Source organism: Cricetulus griseus (genome assembly GCF_003668045.3).
Source record: "Cricetulus griseus strain 17A/GY chromosome 1 unlocalized genomic scaffold, alternate assembly CriGri-PICRH-1.0 chr1_1, whole genome shotgun sequence".
NCBI lineage: Eukaryota > Metazoa > Chordata > Mammalia > Rodentia > Cricetidae > Cricetulus > Cricetulus griseus.
Window position 1 is genome coordinate 139,850,468 of NW_023276807.1, and position 27,674 is coordinate 139,878,141.

Genomic DNA, 27,674 nt, shown 5'->3' on the forward strand with positions numbered 1-27,674 from the left:
ACCCTAAGTGGCATTTACCCTCTACCATCTTGGTGCAGGGAGTGTGGGACCACTTCCCACCAGAATGTTCCAGTAAATTGCTTTAAATAGCTAGACATTGCCCTATGCAACACATGTGGCATGAGTTCCTTACATGATACTTGGTTGACTGCTCTGTTGCATCCATGTGCAAGCATGATCAGAGTCACAAGACATGGGCCAGCTCCACAAAGGAGTCACCTTTAATGAAGAATTAGAATAAAACAACACAGACTTGGCCCTACAAGCCCAACACACAGAGTAGAGTCCGTTAGACTTGACTTTATAGCATCATGCAGGGACTGAGGATCATGGCTACAACGCTGATTCTCGGTGGTTAGTTTAGAATGTGCTAAGTCAGGCTCCACTGTGTGAATTGTTTCTGTAGTCCCCTGTTGTTCCCAGGCAACATCCAGATTCATTAGCCGGGCTGGTATGTATGATTCAGCCCTCAGGCCCTCTGAGGGAGTGGCTGAATGGTTGGTGTTCAGCTTCTTTTTGTTCAGCCTGGGCCAACCTTGACCTTCTTCTCTCCTCCTCTTTCACTTAAGGCTCAGCTCTGAGGTCACCTCTTGGAAAACCTACCTACTTCAAGTGTAATTTAAGATACACAGTGGTGTCATGACCAACAGTCCTCACCACTAGCTTTTCCAATAGCCTGTTCTAGACTACTTTAGAGGTGCCTAGACTTCTTTAGTCATCAGTCCTTTCCTCCTAAGCCCTTCTTCCCAACCTAGGCATTCTGCAAAGGATGCCTGTCAGCTCCTCCTCCTAACATGTAACATGTATATCATTTCTAGTAAGCATAACACTCATCACATTTCAAACACTGTGTGCCAGGTACTTAGATTGTAGTGGTGCACATCTTTAATTCAGCACTCAGAAGATAGAGGTGGGTGGATCTCTCTGAGGCCAGCCTGTTCTACAGAGTGAGTTCCAGGATAGCCAGAGCTACATAATAGGGAGCCTATTTCAGAGAGAGAGAGAGAGAGAGAGAGAGAGAGAGAGAGAGAGAGAGAGAGAGAGAGAGATTGACTTAGATCATGGTTTTAGAGACTGAAAACTTGCTTGAGCCGGGGCAGCTCCATTGCTTTAGTCTCTTGTAAGAGTTTAGTGGAGAGTGGGGCATCAAGATGGTGAGACACAAAACCAGAGGTGAGCTCGGGAGCTAGATTTGGGATTTTATAACAACTTGCTCATAGGAACTTTGAAAACAGCCTTAATACTGTTCAAGAATGGCCCTGTCTCCCAGCACTGTCACTCTGAGGAAGGGACACACAAACCTTGGGGGTGGGGTGGAGATTTTCCTCAAGTCATATCCCAAGCCATGGAGGTATCTACTAGCCCCTTGTTATCTTTTAACTGAATCCTACTGCAGTCCTGTGAGAGGGGACAATAACCCAGTAATACAGCCAGGAAGTGGCAGAACTACAAGCCCAGAGTTCCTTGCTTCTGAACACCACCACCTGCTCATCCTCTAATGTCCTCACAGGCAGAATCAGCAATGTCACTCACTCCCTCTTGACGTGAGCTCCTTGGGGGCTGCTCCAGCCAGCAAGTGGCATATGAATGAACTCATGAATGACACAGGTGACATTGGACTTAATGAGGCACATGAGAGACAGATAATGCACTGTTACTAACAGAAATTTTTCTTCTTTTCTTTCTTCTTTCCTTCCTCTGTTCTTCTCCCTCCTCCCTCCCTCCCTCCCTCCCACCCTCCTCCCTCCCTCCCTCTTCTTCATCTTCCTTCTCCTCCTCCTTTTTTTTTTTTGAGACAGGTTTCTCTATATAACCCTAGTTGCACTGGAACTAGCTCTATAGACAAGGAAACCTCAGACTCACAGAGATCCACCTGCCTCTGCCTCCCAAGTACTGGGATTAAAGATGTGTGCCACCATCTCCTGGCATTTTCTTGAGGCAGGATCTCATGTAGCCAGCCCAAAGCTGGCTTCAAACTTACTGTGTAGCCAAAGATGACTTTGAACTCCTGATTCTCCTGCCTCCACTCCCCCAACTGCTGAGGTTAGAGGCACAGATTACCATAACCTTTCATGGAGATTGAACCCAGAGCTTGGCACATGCTAGGCAAATGCTCTACCAACCGAGCTAGCACTTCAGCCTCTTCCTCTCTCAACAATATAGTTACAGAGCCTTAAAAAACACACCTAGAAATATGCACTGGTACCTTAACTTCATGATTAAGTAAATGGAGCACCTATAAGACAAGCATTATGAGCAGGGTCATACCTGAGGGGTGACAAGACTTTGGCCTCAGTGATTTGGTTTTTAATCTGCACCATGTGCTTTGTGTCCGCACCGCATAGCAGCTCATGAGGCTAAGACAGGCTGGCACATAGTGAAAGGTGTGTACAGAGAATTTAGCAGCAAAGGGTGGAAAGGAACCCAGCAGTGCCCTGCCCTATAGCTTGCTGAATAGATTACAGCAAAATGCAGGTGGGGGCCAGAAGATAGGTAAAAGTGCTTGCCCCAGGCCTATCTACCTGAGTTTGATCCCTGGAAACCACGTGGTGGAAGGAAGGGCTGACATTGCAAGCTGTCCCCTGATCTGTGTGCACATGATATGTAAGCCCCTCCCCTAATAAATAAATGTTAAATGTGGTGAGCAAGTCTAATGGATCCTCCACTTGTGGCATCCGCACCATGACTAAGTCCGTAGAGAAAGCCTGGAGATTTAGTTAAAAGCAGAGCCGTTCAGTCACTTGTGCTAAGAGAATGTGTGTGCGTGTCTGTCTTTTGTTACAGGGGGAGAGAAGCCTTATAAACACTTACAGCACAGTGGAAAAACCCCAGGTGTAAGAGCCCGTTTTCCTCATACTAGATGTTGATGCCAGTGGAGAAAGATCGGGACTGTAAGCCAGGACTAGAGAACAGAATGCATCTGTGGTTATCAACCCATGGAGACCCCGTGGGGGCTGGGGCCCAACACTTCTCCCAACAGTTAAAAACAAAAGTTTAAAAATGCAAGTGAAAATAAACAGGGCAGGGACTTTCTGAATCGCCTCTTTCCTCTCTATAAAGGGGTTCTGGCTGGCTCCTGTTTAGGTAGTTTTTAGGTGTGTGTGTATGCAAGGTATCTTGGGCATCCATTAAGTGGTAGAGGCAGCCTTCATCCTGCCATGGTTTTCCCTGCCCAGCACTCCATTTGCCATCTGCCCAGTTCTCCAAGAAGTTCTGTAAATCATAGGACCTCATGAGGAATAAGTAACACCAAGTTTCTCACAGGTAGAGCAACCCATTTCTGTGAGGTGTCCCATGGAGCTGGACTTGGGGTCTGTTCTCCCCAACGGACTGGCCTGGCTGCCAGCCCAGACCTATTGCCAGCACTGAGCCCGACTTTGGAGCCATCCACAGGGCTGGCTCCAAAGTGTGAGCAGCATCTGGATTTGATGTGCTAACTTCCAGCAAAAGACAAAGCAGGCTCCCAAAGAACATAATTTTGGCTCAAATGGGGCATGTCTGTAATACGAAGATGAGTGTATGTCGACTTACTCTTGTGCCGAGTCATTGTTTCCTTCACTTTACTTCCAAAAGCCTAAAAACAAATGGCTTTAATATTCTAAAGCTGTTTTTCTTGGTCTGTGATATGCAAAAGCCAAAGTGCTCCAAATCGCTCCTGGGATGGCAGATAGTGTACATGGTCCAGTAGAGGCGGTAACACGGCCTAGCAGGTTTCTACCTCATCTTGCCTGCACACTATCATCTTTATGTCCTGCTGTCTGTCCCAAGCCTCATCCTAGAGCTGCCTTCCTACGCTTGGGTTCAGGTCAGAAGAAAGGGATTTGATTTCCTGGTGATGATTGAAAGATTCAGGCTTTAATGCTGATCGGCTCTACCTCTTTAAGAGACAGACCCCACCCCCGACAACAGTCAGTACAAGCACAGGGCACAGGGACGTGCCATCACCACATCACCCACCACGCATTTACAGCCTGCGTGAGGACTCTGGACATTCGTGGAACCTCAGTGCACATGCGCAGTCTTCCCTTTAAAAGTTCCAATTTCCCTGCTTTGCTCTCTCTCTGCTTCTTCTTCGCTCTCTCTCTCCTCTTCTCCTCTCTCTGTCTGCTTCTGCTTCTCTCTCTCTCTATGGCGACCGGCCATGGCGGTCAGCCATTAACTCTATTTCTCTTCTCTCTTAGTCTCCCTACTCTGTCGGGCCTATAATAAAATGGTTAATATGTCTCATCTTGTACCTCCTCTTTTTCTTTATATCTAATTTAAACAAAAACATAACAATGATTCCTTACAGTAGAGTGCAAAGGCAAACCTTGGACTGAAATCTCCCCAGGCATAAGTCCAAGTTAAATAACAGCTTTAGGAACCTCATTATCAAAGATTGGTGGTGGTGGTGGGAGACCTGCTTTTACTTTAAAAATATTAAAAACAATTTTTATTTATTATCATGTGTGTGCTATGGTATGTATATGTGGTTGTGGTGGTGGTGGTGGTGTGTGTGTGTGTATGTGTGTGTGTGTGTGTGTTTGTGTGTGCATGCACCAAGGTATATGTGTGTGCCACGGTGTGTGTGTGTGTGTGTGTGTGTGTGTGTAGCTCAGAGGACAACTTCCAGAAGATGGATTTTTTCCTTCCATCTTGTTTTTGAGGCAGGGTCTCTCTCATTTCCAGGTTGGATGGCTCTCAAGCTTCTAGCAGACTGACCTCCCATACCCCTGTAGGAGTGCTGAGATAGGAAGCCCATCACTACATCTGGCCGTGTTACATGGTTCTGGGGCTTGAACTCAGGTCATGAGGCAAGCACTTTTGCCTGCTGAGTCATCTACCTAGTCACAGACTTGCATTTAGAAGGAATTTTCTAGAATCTTTTGTCACCCTAACCAGTCCTCTGTGACCCCATCCTGATTCTTTCTCTTTGGGTATTATGGAAATGTCTGTCATTCCTCCTCATTGCCTCTACCAAAACAAAAAACAAAAAAACAAAAACAAAAACAAAAACAAAAAAACAAAACTGGGGGGGGCGTTGTTGTGTTTCAAGACAGGGTTTCTTTGTGTGGACTTGACTGTCCTAGAACTCGATTTGTAGACCACACTGACCTCAAACTCAGAGATTTACCTGTCTCTCCTGAGTGCTGGGATTAAAGGGGCGCTCCACTACGGCCTAAAAAATGAGCCTCCACCAATTTTTTAAGATTGAATTTCTGGGTGGGTTCTCTGAACTTGTCATTTCCTTTAGAGACATAAAACCACTGCCTTCCTTAACATCTTAATGAGCAGAAATCCCCCAGCTGTAATGTACCCACAGTCCTAGCATGGTAGGGACTGAGAATATTTAATCCATAGGATGCTGGGAGGGTATTTTGGTTGCTGAGTCCACTTCAATAATGCCATGGGAACATTTTGTATTTGGCTATGTTGAATAAGGGCTTTCTCTGCAGGACCATATCCTGAGTATCTATGGCACACTCAAGTCTTTGAAGATTCAAAAGTCTTTCATGACTGCGATTTAGGAACAAGTCGGACTGATGATTCATGGGTCTTGTATTGCTGGTTGCCGGGGCAACTAAGCCCTGCTTTGATATACTTCAACTACAGCTAGACTGGGTTCTCCAATCAGAGCTCGTGTCATGAAGTCCCACCTTATGTCACAAAGCCTTGAAGACAAAAACAGAAATTTAGCTTTGCATAGTGGAGTCTGCTTCATGAAGCTCTCTCCTACCATGGCCCCCAGTCCTCTTGGGGTGGAATGCATTGCAGCTGTTATTTTTGGCCTAGTCTCAGATACTTGTTATTCATACAGGGGTTACTCAAATGAGCTAGCTCCAGAGATGACTGAAGAATGTCCCTTAGTCATCAGTTGCTATTTGTTCTTGTTTCTAACCTCCACAGGCTTTTTTCTCCTAGGCTGCTTTCCTGGTTTGCAGATTTGATCGAATGATTGATCTTTCCCAGAACCCCAATAGTTCATCCTTGACTTCTCTTAATGCTCTTTTATAATAAGTGGGGATCACTGACTGACACCCACCACTGAATCTGGCCATTTTACATGGGTTCTGGGGGTTGAACTCAGGTTGTTCACAATAGACGTCCCTTCCTTCCTTCCTTCTGTGTTTATATGTTCATGTGTATACACTCATGCAGGTGGGTGTGCACTTACATGCATGTACATGTAGAAGGGGTCAGAGATCAATGTCAGATGTTTTCCTCAATAGATCACACACAAATACAGATCTCTCTCTCTCTCTCTCTCTCTCTCTCTCTCTCTCTCTCTCACACACACACACACACACACACACACACACACACACACCTGAGTCGTAATCCCTTATCTAGATATACCCAGTTTATTTATCCCTCATCTGCTTGCTGAAGAATATAATTGCTTCTAGCTTGGGGTAATTCTAAGTAAAGGTATTAAAAATATCTTTGTAGTTCTGATATGGTTATAAGTTTTCACTTTCTTTGGGTAAACACAAAGGATTAAGACTTGGGGATCTGTTGAGCTTTGAGAGAAAGACAGAGTTACACCGGTGATGCAGAGTTCCTTCCCAGACATATCTTTGGCAGCATTTGATGCTGTCAGTGTTTTGAGTTTTGGCTTCCTAATGTGTCCACTAGCATCTCATTGTTTTAGTTTTTGACTCCCTGAAAACACAGGAGGCAGAACATTGCTTCACACAATTATTTTCCATCTGTTTGCGTTCTTCTGTGAGCTGTCTAGTCAAGACTTTGGTCCTTTTGATCTTTTTTGGGGCGTGGGGGGCGGTTCAAGACAGGGCTTCTCTGTGGCTATGGAGGCTGTCCTGGAACTAGCTCTTGTAGGCCAGGCTGGTCTCAAACTCACAGAGATCGGCCTGCCTCTGCCTCCTGAGTGCTGGGATTAAAGCTGTGGGCCACCAACGCCCAGCCCCTTTTGATCTTTTTAAAGGATATGAGAGATGGAACCCAGGGCCTTACATGTGCTGAGAAAGCCCCAAAGCGTGGAACATTCAGCCCCAACTTGGTCCTTGGTTTTTCAAGACAAGGTTTCTTTGTGTAACCATGGCTGTCCTGGAACTCACTCTGTAGTCCAAGCTGGCCTTGAACTCATAGAGACCTGCTTGCCTCTGCCTCTGGAGTGCTGGGATTAAAGGCATGTGCCCCTGAGTTTTTGGTCTTTCTTTTTTGTTTGTTTTGTTTTTTGCTTTTTTTTTTTTTTTTTTTTTTTGAGACACTGTCTCATTATGTAGCTCTGTCTGGCCTGGAACTCTCTTTGTAGCCCAGGCTGGTCCCAGTTCACAGAGATCTTCCTGCCTTTGCCTTCTGGATGCTGTGATTAAAGTATGTATCCCCCATGTCTGACTCTTGGTAAACTTTTTAAAAATCATTCTCCTTTATCAGATGTGCCTTGCAAATATTTTCTTCCTATTTGTATCCTGTCAGTTCATTCTCTTGATAGTATCTTTGTAGAAGAGGTGTTTCTAGTTTCAACAAAGCCCATTTCATCAGTTCCTTTACAGATTAATTGTGCCCTGTAGATGTAGCTGTGTTTTCTTTTTCTATTAGGCATAAAAAGCCTCCCTGAAAGGTGGATAATGAAGTGCAGACAACCACATGGCCAAGCCAAGAGGCAAACCTTGGAGGTGAGGCTTTCCATGGGACACTCTTGGGCCCTCAGTTGACTACCATCATAGAAACAGTGACTTTTTCATAGGAAAAGAACTAAAGACTGGAGCTGGGGGATGGCTTAGCAGTTCAGAGTAATTACTGCTCTTCCAGAGGAAGTTCTGATCCTAGCATCTACATTAGGTAGTCCCAGCTGCTTGTAACTCCAGATCCAAGGGTTGAGCAGTCATCCCAGGGTACTTTCAGGGACATGGGCGCGCGCGCGCGCACGCGCGCGCGCGCACACACACACACACACACACACACACACACACACACACACACACACACAAATAAATCCAATCTTAAAAAAAAAAGAATTAAGTGATAGCCACCTGATGCAATCCACTGTCTCCATTTGACCCTAACTTCCCTGGTTTAAATAGTTATAATATTTTGGGGACAATGATGCACAGTGGAATATGGCTTGAGTCATTAATGCTATAAAACTCATTTTAATGATCATGGCTCTTTAGGCATGGTAGTATTTATTTTTATTATGTAGATTATACCTTTTTAATTGCATAATTATTTCGGAATGAAGGTAATGACATTTTCAATTTCTTTCTAAGAACACCGGCATTGAAACCAAAGAGAATAAATGTAAAACCCAAAGTGGTGATGACTGCTGTAATCTCAGCACTTGGGAAACCATGGCAGAACAGTCATAAATTCTAGGCTACCTTTGGCTGCATAGTGAGATGCTATCTCAAGGAAAAAAAATGGAAGAACTGAATTTCAGATTACATTAGATACTTATTGATTAACCCAGGTAACCCAAAAGACTGCTTTCCTAGGGGCTGGGAGATGGCTCAGAGGTCAAGAGCACATACTGTTCCTGCTGAAGACCCAATTTTAGTTCCCAGCACCCAGGTCAAGCAGCTCATAGTTACAGGTCAGAGGGGAAGAGACAGTGCTGGGACATAGAAAGTGCTTGGGATCTGGATTCTGCCATTCATTTTACTGGGGGTTCTTAGATGACGTGTTCTATCTGTCCCTCAATTTCTTCAACTGTGTAATATCACATGGAATAATCATCAGGATACATGAGTTACTACGTATAAGCCCATTGACACAGTTCGTGGCAGGTGGTGATAACTGTCAGCTGGAATCATTGTCAAGGTTCTTGTTACTTAAATGTATGATTCTAGCCTGTGCTCAGTTGACATAGATAGATACAATCCCTGTGGCTTTCTGGGTTTTCTTGGGAGTTGATAGTAGCCAGGGGAGTGCCCTGTGCCTTGGGATTCAGTGTTGAGACCTGCTCCAAGTTAGGTTTTAGGGCAGGGTGAACAGCAGTGATGTCCAACAACATTTTCTCTGATTGGTGTAGCTTTTGGGTCAGTGTCCCATTAAAAACTCCAAGTATTTGAAGACAACATTCAGTTTAGAGACTTCAGATGTCATTTCATTACTATGAACACTGAGCTGGAATTTACCTCCTTAGAAAAGTTAATGTAAGAAATTTTATACATAAAGCCTTAAATCTGACATATGGTAATTTAGGACTACAGTTTATTATTGTCTCCAGCAAAATGGAAAATAGATAGAATTTTGTGACTATGGCTACTGAGTTAAGCTGGAGAAGTGTTGCATGTTCATGTTACAAATGATTTTTTTTTCTTTTTTTCTTTTCTTTTCTTTCTTTCTTTTTTTTTTTTTTTTTTTTTTTTTTTTTTTTTTTTTTTTTTTTTTGATTCAGGGTTTCTCTGTGTAACAGCTCTGGCTTTCCTGGAACTCACTCTGTAGATCAGGCCGGCCCTGCACTCATAGGGATCCACCTGCTACTGCCTCCTGAGTGTTGGGATTAAAGGTGTGGGCCACCACTGCCCGACTAAGGGCATTTTTTATTTTGCATCATATTTAGTCATATATTGTGTTGGGCTGGAGGACACTTTCACACAAGTATAATGTGTGCTCTGAGGATAGCCTCCACTCCCTTACTCTATCCTTTGTTCTCCCTCCTCCCTCTTGTCAGTCTCCTTCATTCCCCTAGACAGATTTTCTTGAATTTTCATGTCATGTACATATATGATTTGATGGGTCTTTAAATACATAAAATACAGGAAGCACAAATGAAAGAAACCATGTGTCTGTCTTTCAGAGACTGACTTTGTTCACTTAATAAGATCATGTCCATTTACATCTACTTTTCTACAAATGATGACTTTGTTCTTTATAGATGACAAAAACTCCATTTTGTTGTGTTTTGACAGGGTCTGTAGCCCAGGCTTGCCTTCAATTCACTTTAGCCAAGGATGACCCTGAGCTCATGATCCCCCTGCTCTCCTTCCCAATTACTGGTATTACAAGCTTGTGCTGCCACCCCCAGCATATATGTGCCCCATTTTCTTTGTTGATTCCTCTGTTGGTGGACAGTTGGTTAGTTCTATGAGTTATCTATTGTGCATAGTGCTGTAGTAAGCACTGTGCAGGTGTCTCTGTGGTATTTTTACTTGAAGTCCTTTAGGTAAATATCCAAGTTTGCATATCTGGGTCATATGGTAAGTGTGCTTTTAGTTTTTTGAGGAACCTCAATGCTGATTTCCATCATGGCTGGACTAATTTACATTCTCACCAGCAGGATGTAAAGGTTTGTCCATATCCTCACTTTTTGTTATTTGTTTTCTTAATGCTCCAGATGGCTTCATTTTTCATGTTCCATGATGGGATAAGATGGAACGAGAACTTGATTTGTGACTGATTCTTTGGCCACCAGCACTTCCTGGGGACAATAAGATGTTGGGCTCAGGTCTAGCTAGATAAGAGGATATTGAAATGAGCAAAGCACCAACACCATGCTGTGGACATTATGAAATGGATACACTGAGGTGGGGAGCAGTCAGAACTAGAAACTTCTAAGATTAGGCATGTTCTAGCCCATCTGCTGTGAGGGTTGCCCTCAGTCAGGTTTGTTTTTCTACAAAGAAAAAGGTCTCCAAACAGATCGTGGGTCCCCAAGGAGTTGAAATTTTGACTCTAAATCTGGGATTTCCCAGAATTCGGGGGAAGGACATTGTCTCTGAAGAAACTATTTACTTAAAACAAACAAAACATAGGCAAACACATGGTAGGGAGGGGTGCGCGCGCGCACACACACACACACACACACACACACACACACACAGAGAGAGAGAGAGAGAGAGGAGAGAGAGAGAGAGAGAGAGAGAACCCCCACACAGAGAGAGAGAGAACCCCCCCACACACACACACACAGAGAGAGAGAGAGAGAGAGAGAGAGAGAGAGAGAGAGAGAGAGAGAAGCAGACAGACAGAATTTTCCCCATATCTTTTCAAAGCATAATCCAACCTAGGCAAAATTTATAAACAAGAACTTAATTTTCACAATTTAGGCTTGTGCAACCCACTGAACTGCAATTTCTTTTGCTCCTATAGGTACCACAGCAAGCTCCATTCATCCCACTGAAAAGAACACCCAGAACCACTTCATAATAAAATGACCTTCACGCTGCTGGTGTCTGCAGTTCACAGGCTTGACTTTCAGTCCCTTAGCAACCAATCTGCCCTCTTTTGTCCACAGCATCTCTACAATGGCCTGACCTACTTGGGGAACCCAAGGGAACACATAGAAGCACATGAGGTAATAATGCAGGATTAAAAACAAAACAACAACAACAAAAAAAAACAGTGCTCAGAAGGTTTGAGCTATGTATAAATGTATAAATCTGTAGCTTGCATTTATATAGAAATTTATCAGGCCTGTCCTGGAAGTGTATGTGTCTAATACTAGCACTCTTGAGGCTGAAGCAGGAGGATCACAAGTTCAAGTACAGCCCAAGCCTCATAGGAACATCCTGTCTCAACAAAGCAAAACAAAACAAGATGGGAACCTACCCCCAATTCCTGGTTCAGGATTGTCCATTGTTATTCAATTAAATAAGTAGTTCTCAGTAAGGAATTTTGACAATTGACATTTCCCTAGACAGTGTTGGTCTAGGGAAACTTTCTGTGACTTAAGACATAGTACTAGCTTTTCATAATTAAACACCATTGAGATAAACAATAAATAGAATAAACATGGCCATTGAAAATAAAAATAATTTCCATGACTATGCTGCACATTAGTACTGAGTAAGTTCTTTATTTTAATCTCCAAACCCAATGATTCTGGATACGTGAGGTTTGGGATTGCACTCATGACTTCAATCATTATCTGAGAAAAGGCTGTAATATGACTCATGGCAATGCAGGATTTATGAAAAAGTGCCAGGATGTTTGAGCTATTTATACATTACACAAACATCATTAGGATGCCATGGTTCCTATTTATATAGAAAACTTGCAGGTGAGATGTGATGTTTTGCATGTTCAATCCCAGCTCCTAAGTGGCAGGAGGAGCCTGGGTTCAAGGATAGCCTGTGCTACATAAGGGAGAGCCTGTCTTAATGAATGTAAAATGAAAGACAGGAAGAATGATCTAAATTTACAAGAAAAAAAGGCTAATTCTCATCAGCTGGAGCACCTTAGCCAGCATGTGCCCATTGACTTATGTGGGGTCTCTGTGACCACCAGGGTCAGCAGAATAATGATCCACATGAAACAAGAAGGAAATCTGATTCAACATGACTCAATAGTTGGTGTTGGTTCAACCTTACAGAGTCTGACACTGGGCAGTTTATTGTAAGCATCTTTATGTGCTGTACAATTTGGGGGAAAGTTTCCCAGTGTAACACAATCTCCTGTGCACAAGGAGGTGAAATTTTATCGAAACTCTTCTCAAAGTACATGTCACTTCTTCCATGAAGATGGGATCTAGAGGTAGGCTACCTGTGTTATCTTTTTTTTTTTTTTTTTTTTTTTTTTTTTTTTTTTTGAGACTGGGTTTCTACCTGTGTTATCATAAGGGCCTAGGGGAGGACCTGATATGTGATATGGTCTCAGTCATACAGATAGGTCACTTGGGCTATTAGCGGCCCTCTGGTCCAGGTTGTGGGAGCTTAGGATAGCCCCTGGCTACACAGATAATGCAAAGGTCACCTAGACTATTAGCCACCTCCAGTCCTGCTTGATAGGGCCTGGTCTTACGAAGGATCACCTGAGCTTTTAGCCACCTCCCTTCCCAGCCACCTGGGTGGAAAACAGGCTATGCATCCTTTTCCTTTGAAAAGACAACTCTGCGTGTTCAACATTCCTGGTTCCCATAGTGTTGTCTGTGAGCTCAAGGGCCTTGGTGTCCCCATCAGACTTAACTGATGGGGCATTTCACTGGGGGCAGCAAAGCACAAAGGGCACACTGATGGTGATGAAGCTGTCCTTCTACATCGCCTAGAAATAACTTCTGCCTTCTTGCACACCTTGTTTCCTTTCTCACCCTTGCAGTCTTGGATGTGCCTTTACTTATTGTTGACGTCAGTAAGGGTTTATTTGCCGTCCTTTCCTGGCACTAGAAGCAGCTTGACGCAAGCTAAAAGTAACGTAATTCATGAAGGCTCATGAAGTGAGAAAACAGTGGCTCCAATTCTGGTACTTGCTTGGGTCCTAGAAATAGCAGCAGAGCAGTGTGGCCGGAGAAGAGACTCCACAGAACTGGCTGGTAGAGCCGGGTTAGAGACTTAGGCTTCCTGAGAGGCAGAGTCCATGACAGGAATTCAGACATGTGTGGCTCATTGAACCTGTGCTCCCAAGTGAGAGTAGAGAAAACAGATGACAGTGATAGAGGGGGCAAAATAAGGCTATAGCCTGGTTCCTGGGGGCCTCTGAAGAATTATATCACAAAGTACTCTCTTTTGGATTTTTTCAAGCCAGAGTTTCTCTGTAGCTTTGGAGCCTATGCTGGAACTTGCTCTGTAGACCAGGCTGGCCTGGAACTCACAGAGATCTGCTTGCTTCTGCTTCCTAAGTGCTGGGTTCAAAGGTGAGCACCACCTCCGCCCAGCTCACAAAATATTCTTACACCAGCTGATTGTCTGCAGGGGGATACCAGAGAAGATAGCTCTCATTTGCCAATATAGTTCCTGAGAGACAGGACAGCTTCGAGTTGCTAATAACAGCTGATTTGGCACACTAGGATCTAGACAGAACACAAGTGTCTACTACAGGAGAACAGGAGACAGAGTAACTTCTTTTGGGGGACTCATAGACATATGTTGCAGTTGCAAAAAGATTGGAAGTTGAACACAGTAAGTGCATCTGGCTGCATGCCAGGTGAGAATCCCAGCCATCTTCAGTTATTTGCTTATGCTTCTGAAAAGTGGTGCAGAAAAATCACCCAGTGTGGTGGCTTGCGGACAGGACAGATTCCTGGTGTTTTGTGATGTCATGAACCTGTAGAGACCGGGGAGAGACTGTTATGCTCTGAGTGTGATGTGTTTGAACACCTTAGGCTGATGTGTTTAAACACTTGGTCCCCCTCTGGGCATGCAGTTTTGGATGCTGTGGAATCTTTAGGCGGTGGAGTCTACCTGAGAGAGTGGATCCTTGAAGAGTCAACCTTGAAGGTTACAGCCTGGCCCTGCTTCCTGTCGCATTTCTGTTTACTGATACATCCAGATGTGAGCTGGCTCTGCTGCCACAGGCCCCTCCTGCCATTATGCCTTCCCACCATGATGAACTGTTCCCTTCAACTGGGAACCAAAAAGACTTTACTCCCTTAAGTTGCTTTAGCCAGACACTTTATTAGAGTGACGAGAAGAGCAGCTAATGCCGTTAATAATTCGATACTTCTCCAAATTTTTCCTCCTTCCCTTCCTTTATTTCATTCTTTATCATTAGTGGTGGAGAGTAAGGTCTTGCCACCTTGCCCAAGTTGTCCGTGAACTCATAATTCTCTCACCACAACTTCCTGAGTGCTGATAATAGTTAGAGGCATGCATCTGACTCCTTCATCTTTTATAATGTAAGCAGAATTAAACTTACATTTTACCTTATTTATTTATTGTGTGTCTGTGTGTGCACGCATGCTTGTGCATCTGCATATATGTGCTACAGTGTGCATGTAGAAGCCAAGGGACACCCGCTGGGAATTGGTTCTCTCCTACCATGTGAGTGATAATACCATTCAGGTTGTCAGGCTTGGTGGTAAGTGTCTTCACCCAATAAGCCATTATTTTCAGACCTAAAGTTTCTGCTTATTTTGAGTAGGTTCTAGATTGATCTGACATAAAATCAAACATAAAGGCATTGAGATGAATACTCCCAGCCTTACCCACCATGCCCTGTCATCTTCCCCCAGGTCTTAGTGTCTGTTCTGTTTCTGTGAAAAGACATCGAGATCAAGGCAACTTATAAAGGAAAGCATTTGATTGGGGGCTTGCTTACAGTTTCAGAGGGCGAGTCCATGCCCTTCTCAGGAAGTGCGGAGGCAGGCAGACAGGCACTGGAGCAGTAGCTGAGAGCTTACATCCTGATCCACAGGCAGCAGACAGAGAGAGGGGCCCCTGCCTGATGCCAGCTTTTGAAACTCCAAAGCCCACCCCCAGTAACATATCTCCTCCAACAAGGCCACACCTCCTAATCCTTCCTAAACAGCCCACCACCTGGGGGCCAAACATTCAAATATATGAACCTGTGGAAGCCATTCTTATTCAAACCAGTACATCTCATAATAGTTTCTTCTTTACTTTCAAAGTTTATGGCTATCTGAGCAAAATGAAATCTATCTAACAACCTTCCTCCATGTACAAAACCTAGCAAACTGAATACTGGTCTGCCAGTCTTTCTCCCTCCCTCCCCTTTCTCCCTTCCTCCCTCCTCTCCTTGCTCCTTCCTTCCTTTTCTTTCTTTCCTCCATCCATTCCTTCTCATCTTTCTCCCTCTCCCCCATTTTACCAACTTTCTTGTTCAGCAGCTTCTTCCCCTGTGTACATGAAGAACTTCCTTGGTTGATCACTGTTTCTTCATTTCACCCAGTTCTCTCTTCCATAAGGACCTCAGTTACCCAGGTCCCCACAGACCACTGTGAAGGCTTCCCCACTCAGTTTTTGCTCATGCTACAATGCCTGCTTTTGCACACACAGAATTTTGCACAGCTAGAGAGGCCAGTGAGGCCAAAATACTTCCCAGTGAGATTCGTGCCTGAATGATGACTCACAGTTGCAGAGCGATGGCAGAGTTCTCTTCGAAGCCATGCTCTGTAAGCAGTTGTCCATCTCTGTGGGAAAGCTGGTCCCTGCCACAGGTAAAGATGTGAGGAAGCAGTTGGGGGTACCTTCCTGCCTCCCTACAACTGTCCCCAGTGGTTCAGGTCTGGCCAAAGCAGCCACTTCTCCACACACAGCAGAAGCCCTGAAAGAGGCAGCCGTATACCTTAGGGGCAGCACAGAATTACCCATTGTACCCAGAGCCTTGTGCATCCTATGCTCTATTCTACAGTGTTCAGCCACACACTGTCTCTGTGGGGAGCTGTGAGGACTCCATATAGTGTCCACTCAGCTAATTTGAAAGCTAACCTACAGTCACCCAAGTGTAGTTGTGCCTTAGTACATTTTCTGTCACTGTAACAGAATGCTGCACACTGGGAAAACTGTAAATAATAGAAGCTTATCAAAGTCACAGTTCTAGAGGCCAGGAGATCTAAGATCATCTAAGAGCAAGGGGCTGTGTCATTCCCAGGAAACCCAGCCAAATTCATTTGTATTTTAATAACTGGTTTATTTTTTATTAATTGTGGTATTAAATTCAGTCCCTTGATAATGGCCTTGTCATTCATCATGTTGGTGCCCTGTATGACCTAACTTCTGCTTAAAGCTCCCATCTTTAATATTGATATAATGCAATTAAATTTTAAAATGAGTTTTGGAAGAATTGCTTAAAACATCAAAAGGGAACAGTTTGATCAGAAATCTGGTTACCCCAAGAAAACCCTCCAGAGGGGAGGTGTTGAGAGGCAGAATGAACTAACAGCCATGACACATACAGCACAGCCATTGGATGAGGTAGTGAAGGAGGCTGGTAACTCCATGCTGCTCTTAACATGTCCAACTATCAGATATAATCCAGGTCAGTATGAATGAGCTCTGTGGAAGAGAATACTTTACTGTGATCTCACATAGGTGGACACTACAAGGAGCTGGAGCCTTCTGGAACTTTCTACCCTGCCCTACGTCCTCTTTTTTCTTGTTTGAGACAGGGTCTTGTATGGCCCCAGCTAGCCTCAAATTCACTCTGGAGTGGAAGATGACCCTGAGCTTCTCATACTCCTGCTTCCATCTCAGTGAAACTAGAAAGTCACCATGTTCACTTCCTATAGTGCCGGGATTGGACCCAGGGCTTTGTGTATGCTAGGCAAGCCTTCTACCAACTGAGCTACTGCCTCAGCTCCCGTGGCTCCTCTCCGCAGCATCCAGCAAGCTCCAACAGTCTGTTTGCATCAGGGAGGTCTATGACTCTTCTCTGGTGCTTCTGGGATCTTTTCTGTGATAGCACTGGTTTTTCTAAAGCATAATTCCATGATTTATAAGTCCATGGTGCTCAGAGTGTGCTCACTTCCCTGACTGAACTGTAATTCTATTCATCTTATCTCATTTCCAGGGATATTTTATCATTCCCCACAGATTGTCCCACCAGACACTTTTCTGACTGGCTGTCCTTGAATATAATCTATGTGTATTAGCATAATCCTGTCACAATGAATAAAATGTCCTTGAATGTATGGCAGAGAAAGTCTAGAGGGATTTTTCTAGGGGATGTTTAATGAATCAATCTAAAAACTCTTTTCAGCGGGATGAACTGCCTGAAGCACAGTGGAAATGCAAACTCCCCATGACTTGTGCAGAAGACAGGAAATCCTTTGCCACCATCAAGGCTGGCACCACCATCTCCTGGTTCCTTCTCTCCAACCTTAGATTGAGTCTTTCCCTCATCATAGTGCTATGCAGGAGGGAAGACATTGGGATTCAATCACAGCTTGGAATCGTCATGTCTACTCATTTATAATCTCATGGTGTCATGGAAAGCATGCTGGCTGGAGACTCAGACTGTCTGGTTTCTGGTCCTTATGGCCAAGAATTTTCTGTAGGATTAGGGCAAGGCATCTGCTCTCTGTGCTGCAGTTTCTCTGTGATTGGTGTCACAATAGTGATAGGATTGAATGTGTGGGTTATCTGCCATGTGCCTGAATTTGCTGCTCTTGTAAAAGCCTTTTGATGTGCAGCTGAGGGGCAGAGCTCCTGCTCACCATGCTGGAGGCGCTGGGCTAAAACCACAACAACCAAAAAGGGCTTTGTTTTAAAAACAAAACTGTTTATATTAAATGTATGCCCAGCATGGTTTGTACATCCCAGGGGAAGCATGACAGCAAACACAGGATTAACCTGGGAACTTCATTGGAGCTGCAGGTCATGTGGCTTCATGTGACTTTTCTATCACAGGTTAGAGAATCCTGAGAATACACCATTCCAGAACACAGAAGGGTTGATGACGGTTTCTTTATTCTTGTTTTGTGCTTTTTGAACAGTGTTCAGAGATATTAACATTCCGTTTCTATTATATCTTCTGGTTTTAATTCACTTAACTCCCATAAAATAAATGACCTTGAAGATTTCCCGTAAAGAAACCATGAAGCAAAAATGATAATGTGTACAAACGGAGAACAAAATCACAGAGCAGGCCTGGGAACCCAGATCTTTGCTAGCCACGCAGTAAGGATTAAATCAGATTTTATAAGAGGTCTGGCAAAATGTTTTCAATTATCCAGAAGTCTCTGCAGGGCCACTGAATTTGTGTGAATGAAGAGAGTCAGATTTTACCTTGAATATAAACTAATGTAGTACACTGATTAGCAAGGCAGTAAAACTAGCACTTCAAGTTGTTTTCATGGGGTAGGGCGTGGGGAGGCAGCATGAACAGTGGGTAGCAAAGTATAGTTACACAGGAGTAGGTCTTCATTGTTTTAGTGCAGTGCTGTGGATAGAACCCAGGGTCTGGTGTATGATAGGCAAGCACTCCACCACAGAGTTTTCACCCAGCTGAGTTCTAATGGTTATGCAAATTATGTATATATATATATATGTATATATGTATATATGTATATATAATTTGCATATATAAATGCAATGCATATATACATATATACATACACATATATGTATATATGCTATACAAGAGAGGCTGTTGAGAAGACTCAGCAGCTAAAAGTGCTTGCCATGCTCACCCAATGACCCGGAACCCACATAAAAATCTGGATGCAATAGTACACATCTCTAGACCCAGCATTCCTTCAGTGAGATGGGAAGCAGAGACAGGAGATCTGCCAAAAGCTCTCAGGCCAGCTTGCTTGAGGCTGTTCTGCAGCAGAAGAAGCCCCAACAAGGTGGAAGGCAAGAACCAACTCCTAAATGCTGTTCTCTGGTCTCCATATGTACATCATGGCACACACATGCCTGCATATGTGTGTGTGTGTGTGTGTGTGTGTGTGTGTGTATGTGTGTGTACATACACACACAAAAATGATAGTCAAATTCTTAAATTTGAATAAAAGGGAACTAGAAGAGAGGAGTTTAGAGGTTCCTAATACAGAGAAATAATGAATGTTTAAGAAGAGAAATGTTAATTTCCCAATTAGGCACTGAGTACAAATGCTGAGTTAGCATATTGTCCCCTCAAGCATGTACAATTATTGCCTATCAACACAAATGCCGAGATGTCATCTATCTCCTCTTTATCTCTCTTTAGTGTCTTCGTATGTCTGAGTTGTGAGCGCTCATAACACACCGGTACATAAGAATTAGAAACTTGGGGGCTGGAGAGATGGCTCGGCGGTTAAGAGCACTGACTGCTCTTCCAGAGGACTGGGATGCAATTCCCAGCACCACGTGGCAGCTCACAACTGTCTGTAACTCTAAGATCTGACACCCTCACACAGACATGCATGCAGGCAAAACACCAATGCACATAAAAAAAAAGTTAGAAGCTTGGTCTGAAAACTTCGGGCGGCTAGATCACGAAGCTGTGAGTACTGGTTTGGACTGACACGGCTAGAGGTCCATCCCACTCCTGAAGAGGACATATGTAGGGCTAGTGAGTCAAAGCTCTGGCTGCTCTCACAGGGAACTGGGGTTTGGTTCCTAGCACCCAGGTAGTGGCTCACAACTGTCTATAACTCTGGTTCCTGGGGATCCTATGCCCACTTCTGACCTCTGCATAGGCAAAGCATCCATACACATAAAATAGAATGAATAAATCTAAAAAAAATAGAGGGTAAAAGTGTGGTGGCACAGCTTGGACTCTGTAATTCAGGGCTGTAAAAGTTTATGGCTAGTGTTTATTACCCTAAGGCACGAGCACACAAGGACAGCATAGTGCTTTTGAAACACAAGTAGCCATTTTCCTTCCTACTGTCAGGAAAACTGCCTCACACATCACCCATCACCCCCCAGTCTCTAGAAAAACAGGTTCATGTTCGACAAACCGTCATTGAATTACTTACTTTCACCATTGAAGTAAGCTGACAATGGAAATTTACCGGATACTTTGAAACAAAGGGAAGCTGAAAGAGTTTCTCAGATTAAGGGAAAATGAATTTGGCTAGGGATTGAATATATAAAATATTTATATTTCAGAACCTTAATAGACCTAAAGTTACTTTTGTTCATCAACAAGAACCATCTTGGGTTTTCTCAAAGCCAATTGTCTTCATATACTTCTTGAAATGTGTACTGTAGAAAATGTACATATTGAATGCTTTAGTTCTGTCTTTCTGGTGGGGCTCTGGCTGAAATACTGGGAATCTGACATGTAGACAGCCCACAGGGACAAGTCTGGACAAGAAAACATCCTTGTAGCTTTAAGTAGTCCGTGGGAGGGAACTCTAGAGAAATTGAAGCAATCAGAACTTAAGGCAGAATAGACTCAGAGACAGGATTTCCAGACAAAAGACAGAGCATATCACAGAATATATATAGCCTGTAGAATTCTCTGATGTTGTTGGGACCATCTTGCATGTTATTGGATGTTAAAAACATTTGGGACATAGTAAATGATTGTTTCTGCTTATTGGGAATTCAGGTGTAACTGAACATCCTGTGCTTTTATTTGCTGACTCTGGTGACCTGAAGAGGATGAGCTCACACTGGAAGCCCCAGTGCTGGACCACACAGGATGCACCGGGAGCAGGCAGCATCAGGTCTGGGGCCAGATGGCCATTGAATCGGACCTTGATTGATGCCTTTGTTCTATTGATTATGATTGAGGCAATTACAAATGCAGAATAATCTAATCAGAGGAATTGTGGGAATGAAGGCTCCCAAAGATGCCCTAGCATAAATCTACCCCGTCTCCCTCTCTCTGGGTGTATGCACATAAATGTGAATTATTAAAGCTTGTCTAACAGCAGCTCAGCAGTTATTAGAGAAGCGTTCTTATTATCAATTCTAAATATGGAGAACTAGTGAGTGCCTTTTGAGGAAGATAGGTAGAGGTCAAAGGAGTCTCCAATGACTAAATGGTCAAACTCAGTGATTGGCCCAGAATAGTGGTTTTCAACTGAAGGCAATGTGTCCTCTATCGACTGTTTGGCAATGCCAGGAGACTTTTTGGATAGTCACCAATAGAGAGATGTGCTGCTGGCATCTAACAGGTGGAGACCAGCTCAATATCCTACCACACCCAGGAAGCTACTTTGGAGGACTCTGTAAACACACCAGCCAAGTAAGCAAGCGCCTCATGTTCTATAACAGAAAGGGCAAAAGTGAGTTGTTATGAGTGATTTAAAACCCAGTGAGGGCACTGCATAGGCACCCATTTTTTATTTACACATGGGATCTAGCTGGGGTGGAATTCAGGACTTTGTGCATGCTAGCCAAGTACTCCACCACTGGACTACATCCAGGGCAGCGCTGTGTACATTTAATCACTATCTCTAAATGTCTTAATCAGAACATTGTTATTCCGGGTGTTTTATTTCCTTATGAATCAATAGATGGCTCTAATGAGTGGCAATATGGGTCAAGTTCAAGGAGTTCATTGCGGGAAGTTGTAAACTAAATCAGGTATGGAGTTACTGGATACTTGGTTGAAACCTAAGGAATTCTCAGTTCCTGACAACAACCATCAAGATTGCTTATGAAAGCCTTGTGGATGCCAAAAGACAGAAAGCCTAGTTGCTTAAAACCAAAGGCAAATATGCGGGCCCCTGCACCTGAAGACTTCCTGGGGCTGCTTCATAGGGGCCGGAGTCTGTGCCTGGTGCCTCCATGGCCCACTGGGTCTCCAGTCTGAGTCTCATTTCTTGCTTCATTTTGCAAACAGACTTATCCCAGAAAGATGGCAGTAGGCAGCCTGCAAGACACATCCTCCCAACTTAGAATTTCTCTCTTCCAATAACTGTGCTTTAGACTCTAGAATAGACCTCTGCTTGGCTCCACTCTGGGCTCATGTTGTGTCCAGGGGAAAGATCCCATGGCTGACCACACCCCTGTCACAACCCTGCTTCTGTAATCAGTGAGTTATATTTTCAAACTGTATAAAGGGAGTTGGAGTCACTTGTAAGGGAACACATCACTGGGGGTGGCGTCTTGGCACTTCCTGTGTGCCACACCTGGCACTAGTCTGTCAGAAGGAGCTGTGGGGACTTTCCTTCCTAGTTAGCAGAGCTGTGGTGCAGTCACTGCTCCATACTGTTCCGTTAATGAACAGACCCTCTCTGGGCTGAGCGACTATCCTGCACTCAGGGGCTTTTTTTTTTTTTTTTTGCCTGGAGAATCCCAGAAATAGAATGGCACACCAAGAACTTGGGATGTGTTGGCTGCTAAGACACGATGGCACTCCAGATGATGTGTGTGGGCAGCAGAAAAACAGGCTCTCCTGCAGCTCCTTTCAGCTGGTGGTCTCCCAGTCGTCGGAATGACAGGAGACTGCAGCCTTTGGAGTCCGATATCATTCCGTTCTTGTTTTGCCTCTTCCCATCTGAGAGACTTACTGAATGTCCCTAAGCCCTATCTCCCTCACCGTAGAGAGTGAGTCAATAATCCCCACCTGTCAGGATTTTGCAGAGATTAATCAGGTGATCTGCATACTGGATCTGCTTACAGTAGAAATGCCAAGACGCTTCTCCACACCCCAGCTTTCTTACAGATTTTTGCTTCCTTTTAGCAAAAGCCAAAAACTCTGGATTTTGTTAGAAACCCTACATTTGGGAACACTTATGCACAATGAAAACACCCAGCTGACATATTTGGAAATAGGCAAATAAATTAAACTTGGAAATGTAAGCTATTAACGGTGCTGATTTGGTCAGCCAGTTAAGCTACTCATAATTGGATTTTTATGACTCTGAACAAAAGGACTTTAGATCTGAAAGCATATTAAAAATAAAGATTGGGCATGTCTATTCACCCCACCCTTCCAAGGGTCAAATTCCATTTCCCTATGATGTTTCCCTAGTTTGGTGGTTCATATAATGCTGGGGATCTCATCAAATGCTAGCCTGTGGTGTTGGGAACAGGAAAAGCACTTTGGCCTCAGTACTGCCATTTTGACATTAGACTCTTTTTACCTGTAGGGTGAAACAAAGTTCAGGTTCCCAAACCCTAGGGTAGCTGAGATCTTTCTAATGGCTGACCAACCTCCTCCTTGTACAATGGAAGTGGTCTGTTATGCCTCTTAGTTCTCTAAAACATTATGGCTGTTCCTAGCAACAGAAAGGACAAGTGATTCTGATTGGTTGGACTGAAAAGCTTTCATTTTGTGTCAGTTGACAATGATGGAACACACAAGGAAAATCCTTAATCTTTGACTCCTGATTGGTGAAAATTGTAACTTGACAAGAAATGTTTGTGATTTTTATGCTTATAAACCCCACTTCTGCCCCTGCCCGGGGCTTCCAGGAAAAGGGGGGCTCCTGAGTTCTTTCTCTGTAGCCCTGATGGATCAGCTTCTGTAATGCTGCCCTTCAATACATTTTGCTTTGGGGAACCTCTTGCTTGGGTTGACTAGGAACCTGGTCCCTCCTGACCACACACTCTCTCAAGTTTGAGGAATCCAAACTCTGAGATGTGGTATTGGAGTCTGGGATTACCACATCTGTGGTAATCTGGGAACAGTGAGTAGATGTTGAAAAGGGAGAGGATTTCTGAAGATTCCTCAGCTAGGATGAGTTCCAGGACAGCCTGGGCTACACAGAGAAACCCTGTCTCAAAACAAACAAAACAAACAAAACAACCAGTCAACAAAACAAAACAAACGAAACCCAAAACAAAAACAAAACCCTGAGTCCTGTCAGTGCTCCCTATATTTGAATGAATGTGAGGCCATCCACTGGAGGTCAGTGCTCCCTATATATGAATGAGTGTGAGGCCGTCCACTGGAGAATGAGCAACCTACCAGGGACCATGACTTTAAAGAAAACCTCTCTCCCTTAGCAGCCATCAATTGTCAATAATTCTTCAGCTAGGGTAGGATCTCACCACCCTCCCCTATCCATGCTGGAATGTTGACCAGCTTGATCTTGTGTAGGTTTTATGCAGGCAACCAGAGCTGCTATTGAGTTCAAGAATACAATGGTCTTGGAATCTTAAGCGTTTTAAGAAGTCTTTCCTTCAGAGCTGGAGAGATGGCTTAGTGGTTAAGAACACCAGTTAGAGTTCCAGAGGACCTGGGATGGATTCTACAGCATCCACACAGTACTCACAATGATCTGAACTCTGGTACTGGAGGACCTAATGCCCTTCTTCTGGCCTCTGTGGGCATGAGGCATGCAAACAATGCACAGACATACATGCATGCAAAACAATCGTACACGGAAAATGAAATAATAGTAGGCACATCAAAGGTAGAAAATACAAACATCATTTAAGTGAGGGGAGTTTATTCATAACATGGAAGAGCATCTAATTTTCTGTTGTAGCTGGGTAAATCTTCATTTGGCATGTTGGTTGACATATGCAAAGTGAAGTGCACAATAGAATTATGTCTAGACACATTTTATTTACTTATGGATGGTACTAATTCATAGATGAATTTTTTGTTTTTATTATTTTATGCATAATATCTGTATATTAGGCTTATGTAAGTAGTTGCATTTATGGAATTTATTTCTCCTTTTATTCATCGCTCTACTTCAATAGTTTCCCCAATAAAAATATAAAAATTTGCATGATAACTGGACTAAAAGAATGTCAGTTTAGCCAGGCGTTGGTGGTGCACGCCTTTAATCCCAGCACTCGGGAGGCAGAGGCAGGTGGATCTCTGTGAGCTCGAGACCAGCCTGATCTACAAGAGCTAGTTCCAGGACAGCCTCCAAAGCCACAGAGAAACCCTGTTTCAAAACAAGCAAACAAACAAAAAGTCAGTTTAAATCTAATGACTATTTTTATGAAGACCACCCAAGAAGAAAATAATCTACAAAAATGGACACAATTATTTATTTTAGCTGGGTAAGGCTCAATGAAAGACATTAATTTATGAGATTGAGCACAAATTGTAAAAATTATTTATTATGTTATTTATTTTATGTGCACGTGTATATTTGTGTGTAGGTACGTGAATGATGTGGCATGCCTGTGGAGGAAAGAGAACAACTTGTGTTGGTCTCTCCTTCCACCATGTGGGTTGTGGGGATCAAATTTATGCCATCAGGCTTGTGAGGCAAGCACTTTTACCCACCCACACACCTTCTTAGTGCTCCTGCTCATTACAGTCCCTCCCAATAACTGGTCATCATTCTAGATGGCCACATTTCAGAGCACACCAGAATCTCTTGGGAACTATCAAATTGCCTGGTGTCTCCATCAGAACTATAGTATCAGACTCAGTGGTCCTGAGGTGGGGACATCTGCATCCCTAACAAATTCTGATGGATATCACAAGATTTGTTTAAGGCGAAGTCTATGTAGGACAGCATCCAGCATCTAGGAATTTTTTGCTTGCTTGCTTTTTTTTTTTTTTTTTTTTGTTCCCAAGTAGTGAATGAATTCTGCATCTATTATAAAGAAAAACCTGGAAACTTAAGAAGTATCTGTTCAGAATCCCAGAGTAGTGAAGAAACTTGCTGAGCACTGCTGGGGTATTTGCTGGGCGCTGACACTCACCCCCCTCCTGCTCCCACCAGTGATGACTCTGAGCATGAGTCTTCCTAAGCTTCTACTTTGGGAATGAATTTTCCTCCCTCTGCTGCCTATTCACGAGTGGCCTGAATGTGTCACACAGGTCTTGTAGTTTGAGGCTACAGAAATAGCTTCCTGAGTCTAATGACTGGCTATTTCTTGCCTTTATTGCCAGATATAATTACCTGTCTCCCATTCTGTGCAGATAGATGATTCTGACTTGTTCTTAACAGTTGGTCCGAATGAGCCATGAGAGGAATATTGTAAGCAAAGTACATTGATCAAGAACAGCCAATGAATGCACTTGACTATGGTCGTGTCTTGGGAGCACATGATGGTTAGAGAGATCCTCGTGGCAAGGGCTGTTTTCCATGTTCCATTTATAACACTGCTTCAAACTGGCTGCTGGGAGTATCAATTAATTCCACTTTTCAGATATGGTGACAGAGTCTTTTTTTTTTTTTTTTTTTTTTTTTTGCCAGACAGGGTTTCTTTATATAGTCCTGGTTGTCCTGAAACTCACTCTGTAAACCAGGCTGGCCTCAAACTTACAGAGGTCCACCTGTCTCTGCCTCCCAAGTGCGGGGATTTAAAGGCATGTGTCACCACCACCTTTCGGGGGGGTGGGGGGCAGAGTCTTTAAGAGCCCCCCCAATGTGGTAGAATTACACTAGCTGAGCCTTGATTGAAAGATAACTGTGTGGTTGACAGTGGTGGTCTTGAAGTGGAAATTTTGAAGTTAACTGAGTAGCTTAAGATCGCATATGCCCCCTTTTCTGTCACCCAAGCCAACATACCCTGCCTGCTATGGTTGGATATGACTTATCCTCTAAGGATGTTAGGTTACTGGGTGTCACTATCCTCAGAACAAATGAACGTAGTTATCCCGGGACCCTCTTTGTTCCTGTGAGAATGAGTTGTTAGAAAAGAGGGCACTACTAGACTCTTTCATTGCTTCCTGACTCTTTTTTGCCTATAGATCTCTTCCTCTTACATACACTCAAGCCATGACATCATATGCCATCGAGCCTGAGTAGATAAGGTTGACCCACCTTGGATTTTCTGTGAACTAACTAAACCTCTTTTCTTTATACATTACCCAGATTTGGATTATTTGTTATAGCAGCAGAAATGGATTCATATACAATCTTTAACTGAAATTATTGTTACTGGAAATTAGTCCTGCTCAAGCTGTTACTTCATGGTTTCTAAATGATCCCCTAGATGTGCTTCTTTGACCTATGACCTGGACCTCTGGCTGTGACTGTCAGTGACTAACCCATGAGGTCCTTCTCTGTAGTGCCCCCTATTGCTAGTTGATCCCATTATTACCACTATATTTGCATGTTGGGGTTGAATTGTAGCTTAAACTCTGGACTCTTAATTCCCAACGTGTATACATTTTAAGGATGATTTTTTGAAGGTCTGAGAATGAGTACAAGCTTATTCTGCTAGCCCAGTATCCCTTCACCAAGCTGCAGGCCACATCCTACAGAAAGGTTCCAAATAAGTTGGATTTGTGCCACCTGTCCCCAAGACCTATCAAGAAAAGGGTGTATCCTCCCTTCCCCCCCCCCCCCCGCCCCCCGTCTCTGAATGAGTCAGAGCTTGGACTGTTGACTCCCTCCAGGGGAGGCCTCACAGGGGAGAATGGCCTGGCTCCGTGTTCTAGGTGGGATAAGTGTACAGTTGCCATATGGAAAATTTAGTCTCAAAAAGTCCCCTATATAGAAATTAAGAGCCTGGTTCACTTGGGAGTATTTGAATCTCAAGCTGAAATAGCCCCACCTCTTTCTATCAAGGGCCCTGAAGGGGAAATGGTGAAGATCCAGTACTTTCTGATGTCTTTAGAAGCACACAAACACCCCTAGTGTAACACTTGCCAAGTGTGGACCTGAAAGTGCTGCCACTGTGAAAGCTCATCCATCCCTGGGTCCCTCGGTGACATGGCTGATGCATGGGCTGAGGGCTTGCTTGGACACAGGTGCCTCCTAGGGTGGCCCCCAGGGCCAGATTCCTGGGACACAGAACAGA

At 43.8% G+C, this 27,674-nt stretch overlaps 1 long non-coding RNA gene across 3 annotated transcripts in view; it reads left to right on the forward strand.

Moving 5' to 3' along the window:
• The window catches only part of LOC103159938, a 49,660-nt gene that overhangs the window by 2,293 nt on the left and 19,693 nt on the right, over window positions 1–27,674 (forward strand). Inside the window, exons 2-4 of one of the 3 annotated variants that reach the window (XR_004772381.1) lie at window positions 7,543–7,619; window positions 11,038–11,242; window positions 20,605–20,879. This is a non-coding gene — a long non-coding RNA (uncharacterized LOC103159938). Of the gene's footprint in view, window positions 1–7,542; window positions 7,620–11,037; window positions 11,727–20,604; window positions 20,880–27,674 lie in introns of those variants that run through there. The other 2 variants (XR_004772380.1, XR_003480211.2) reach the window with 2 other exon arrangements.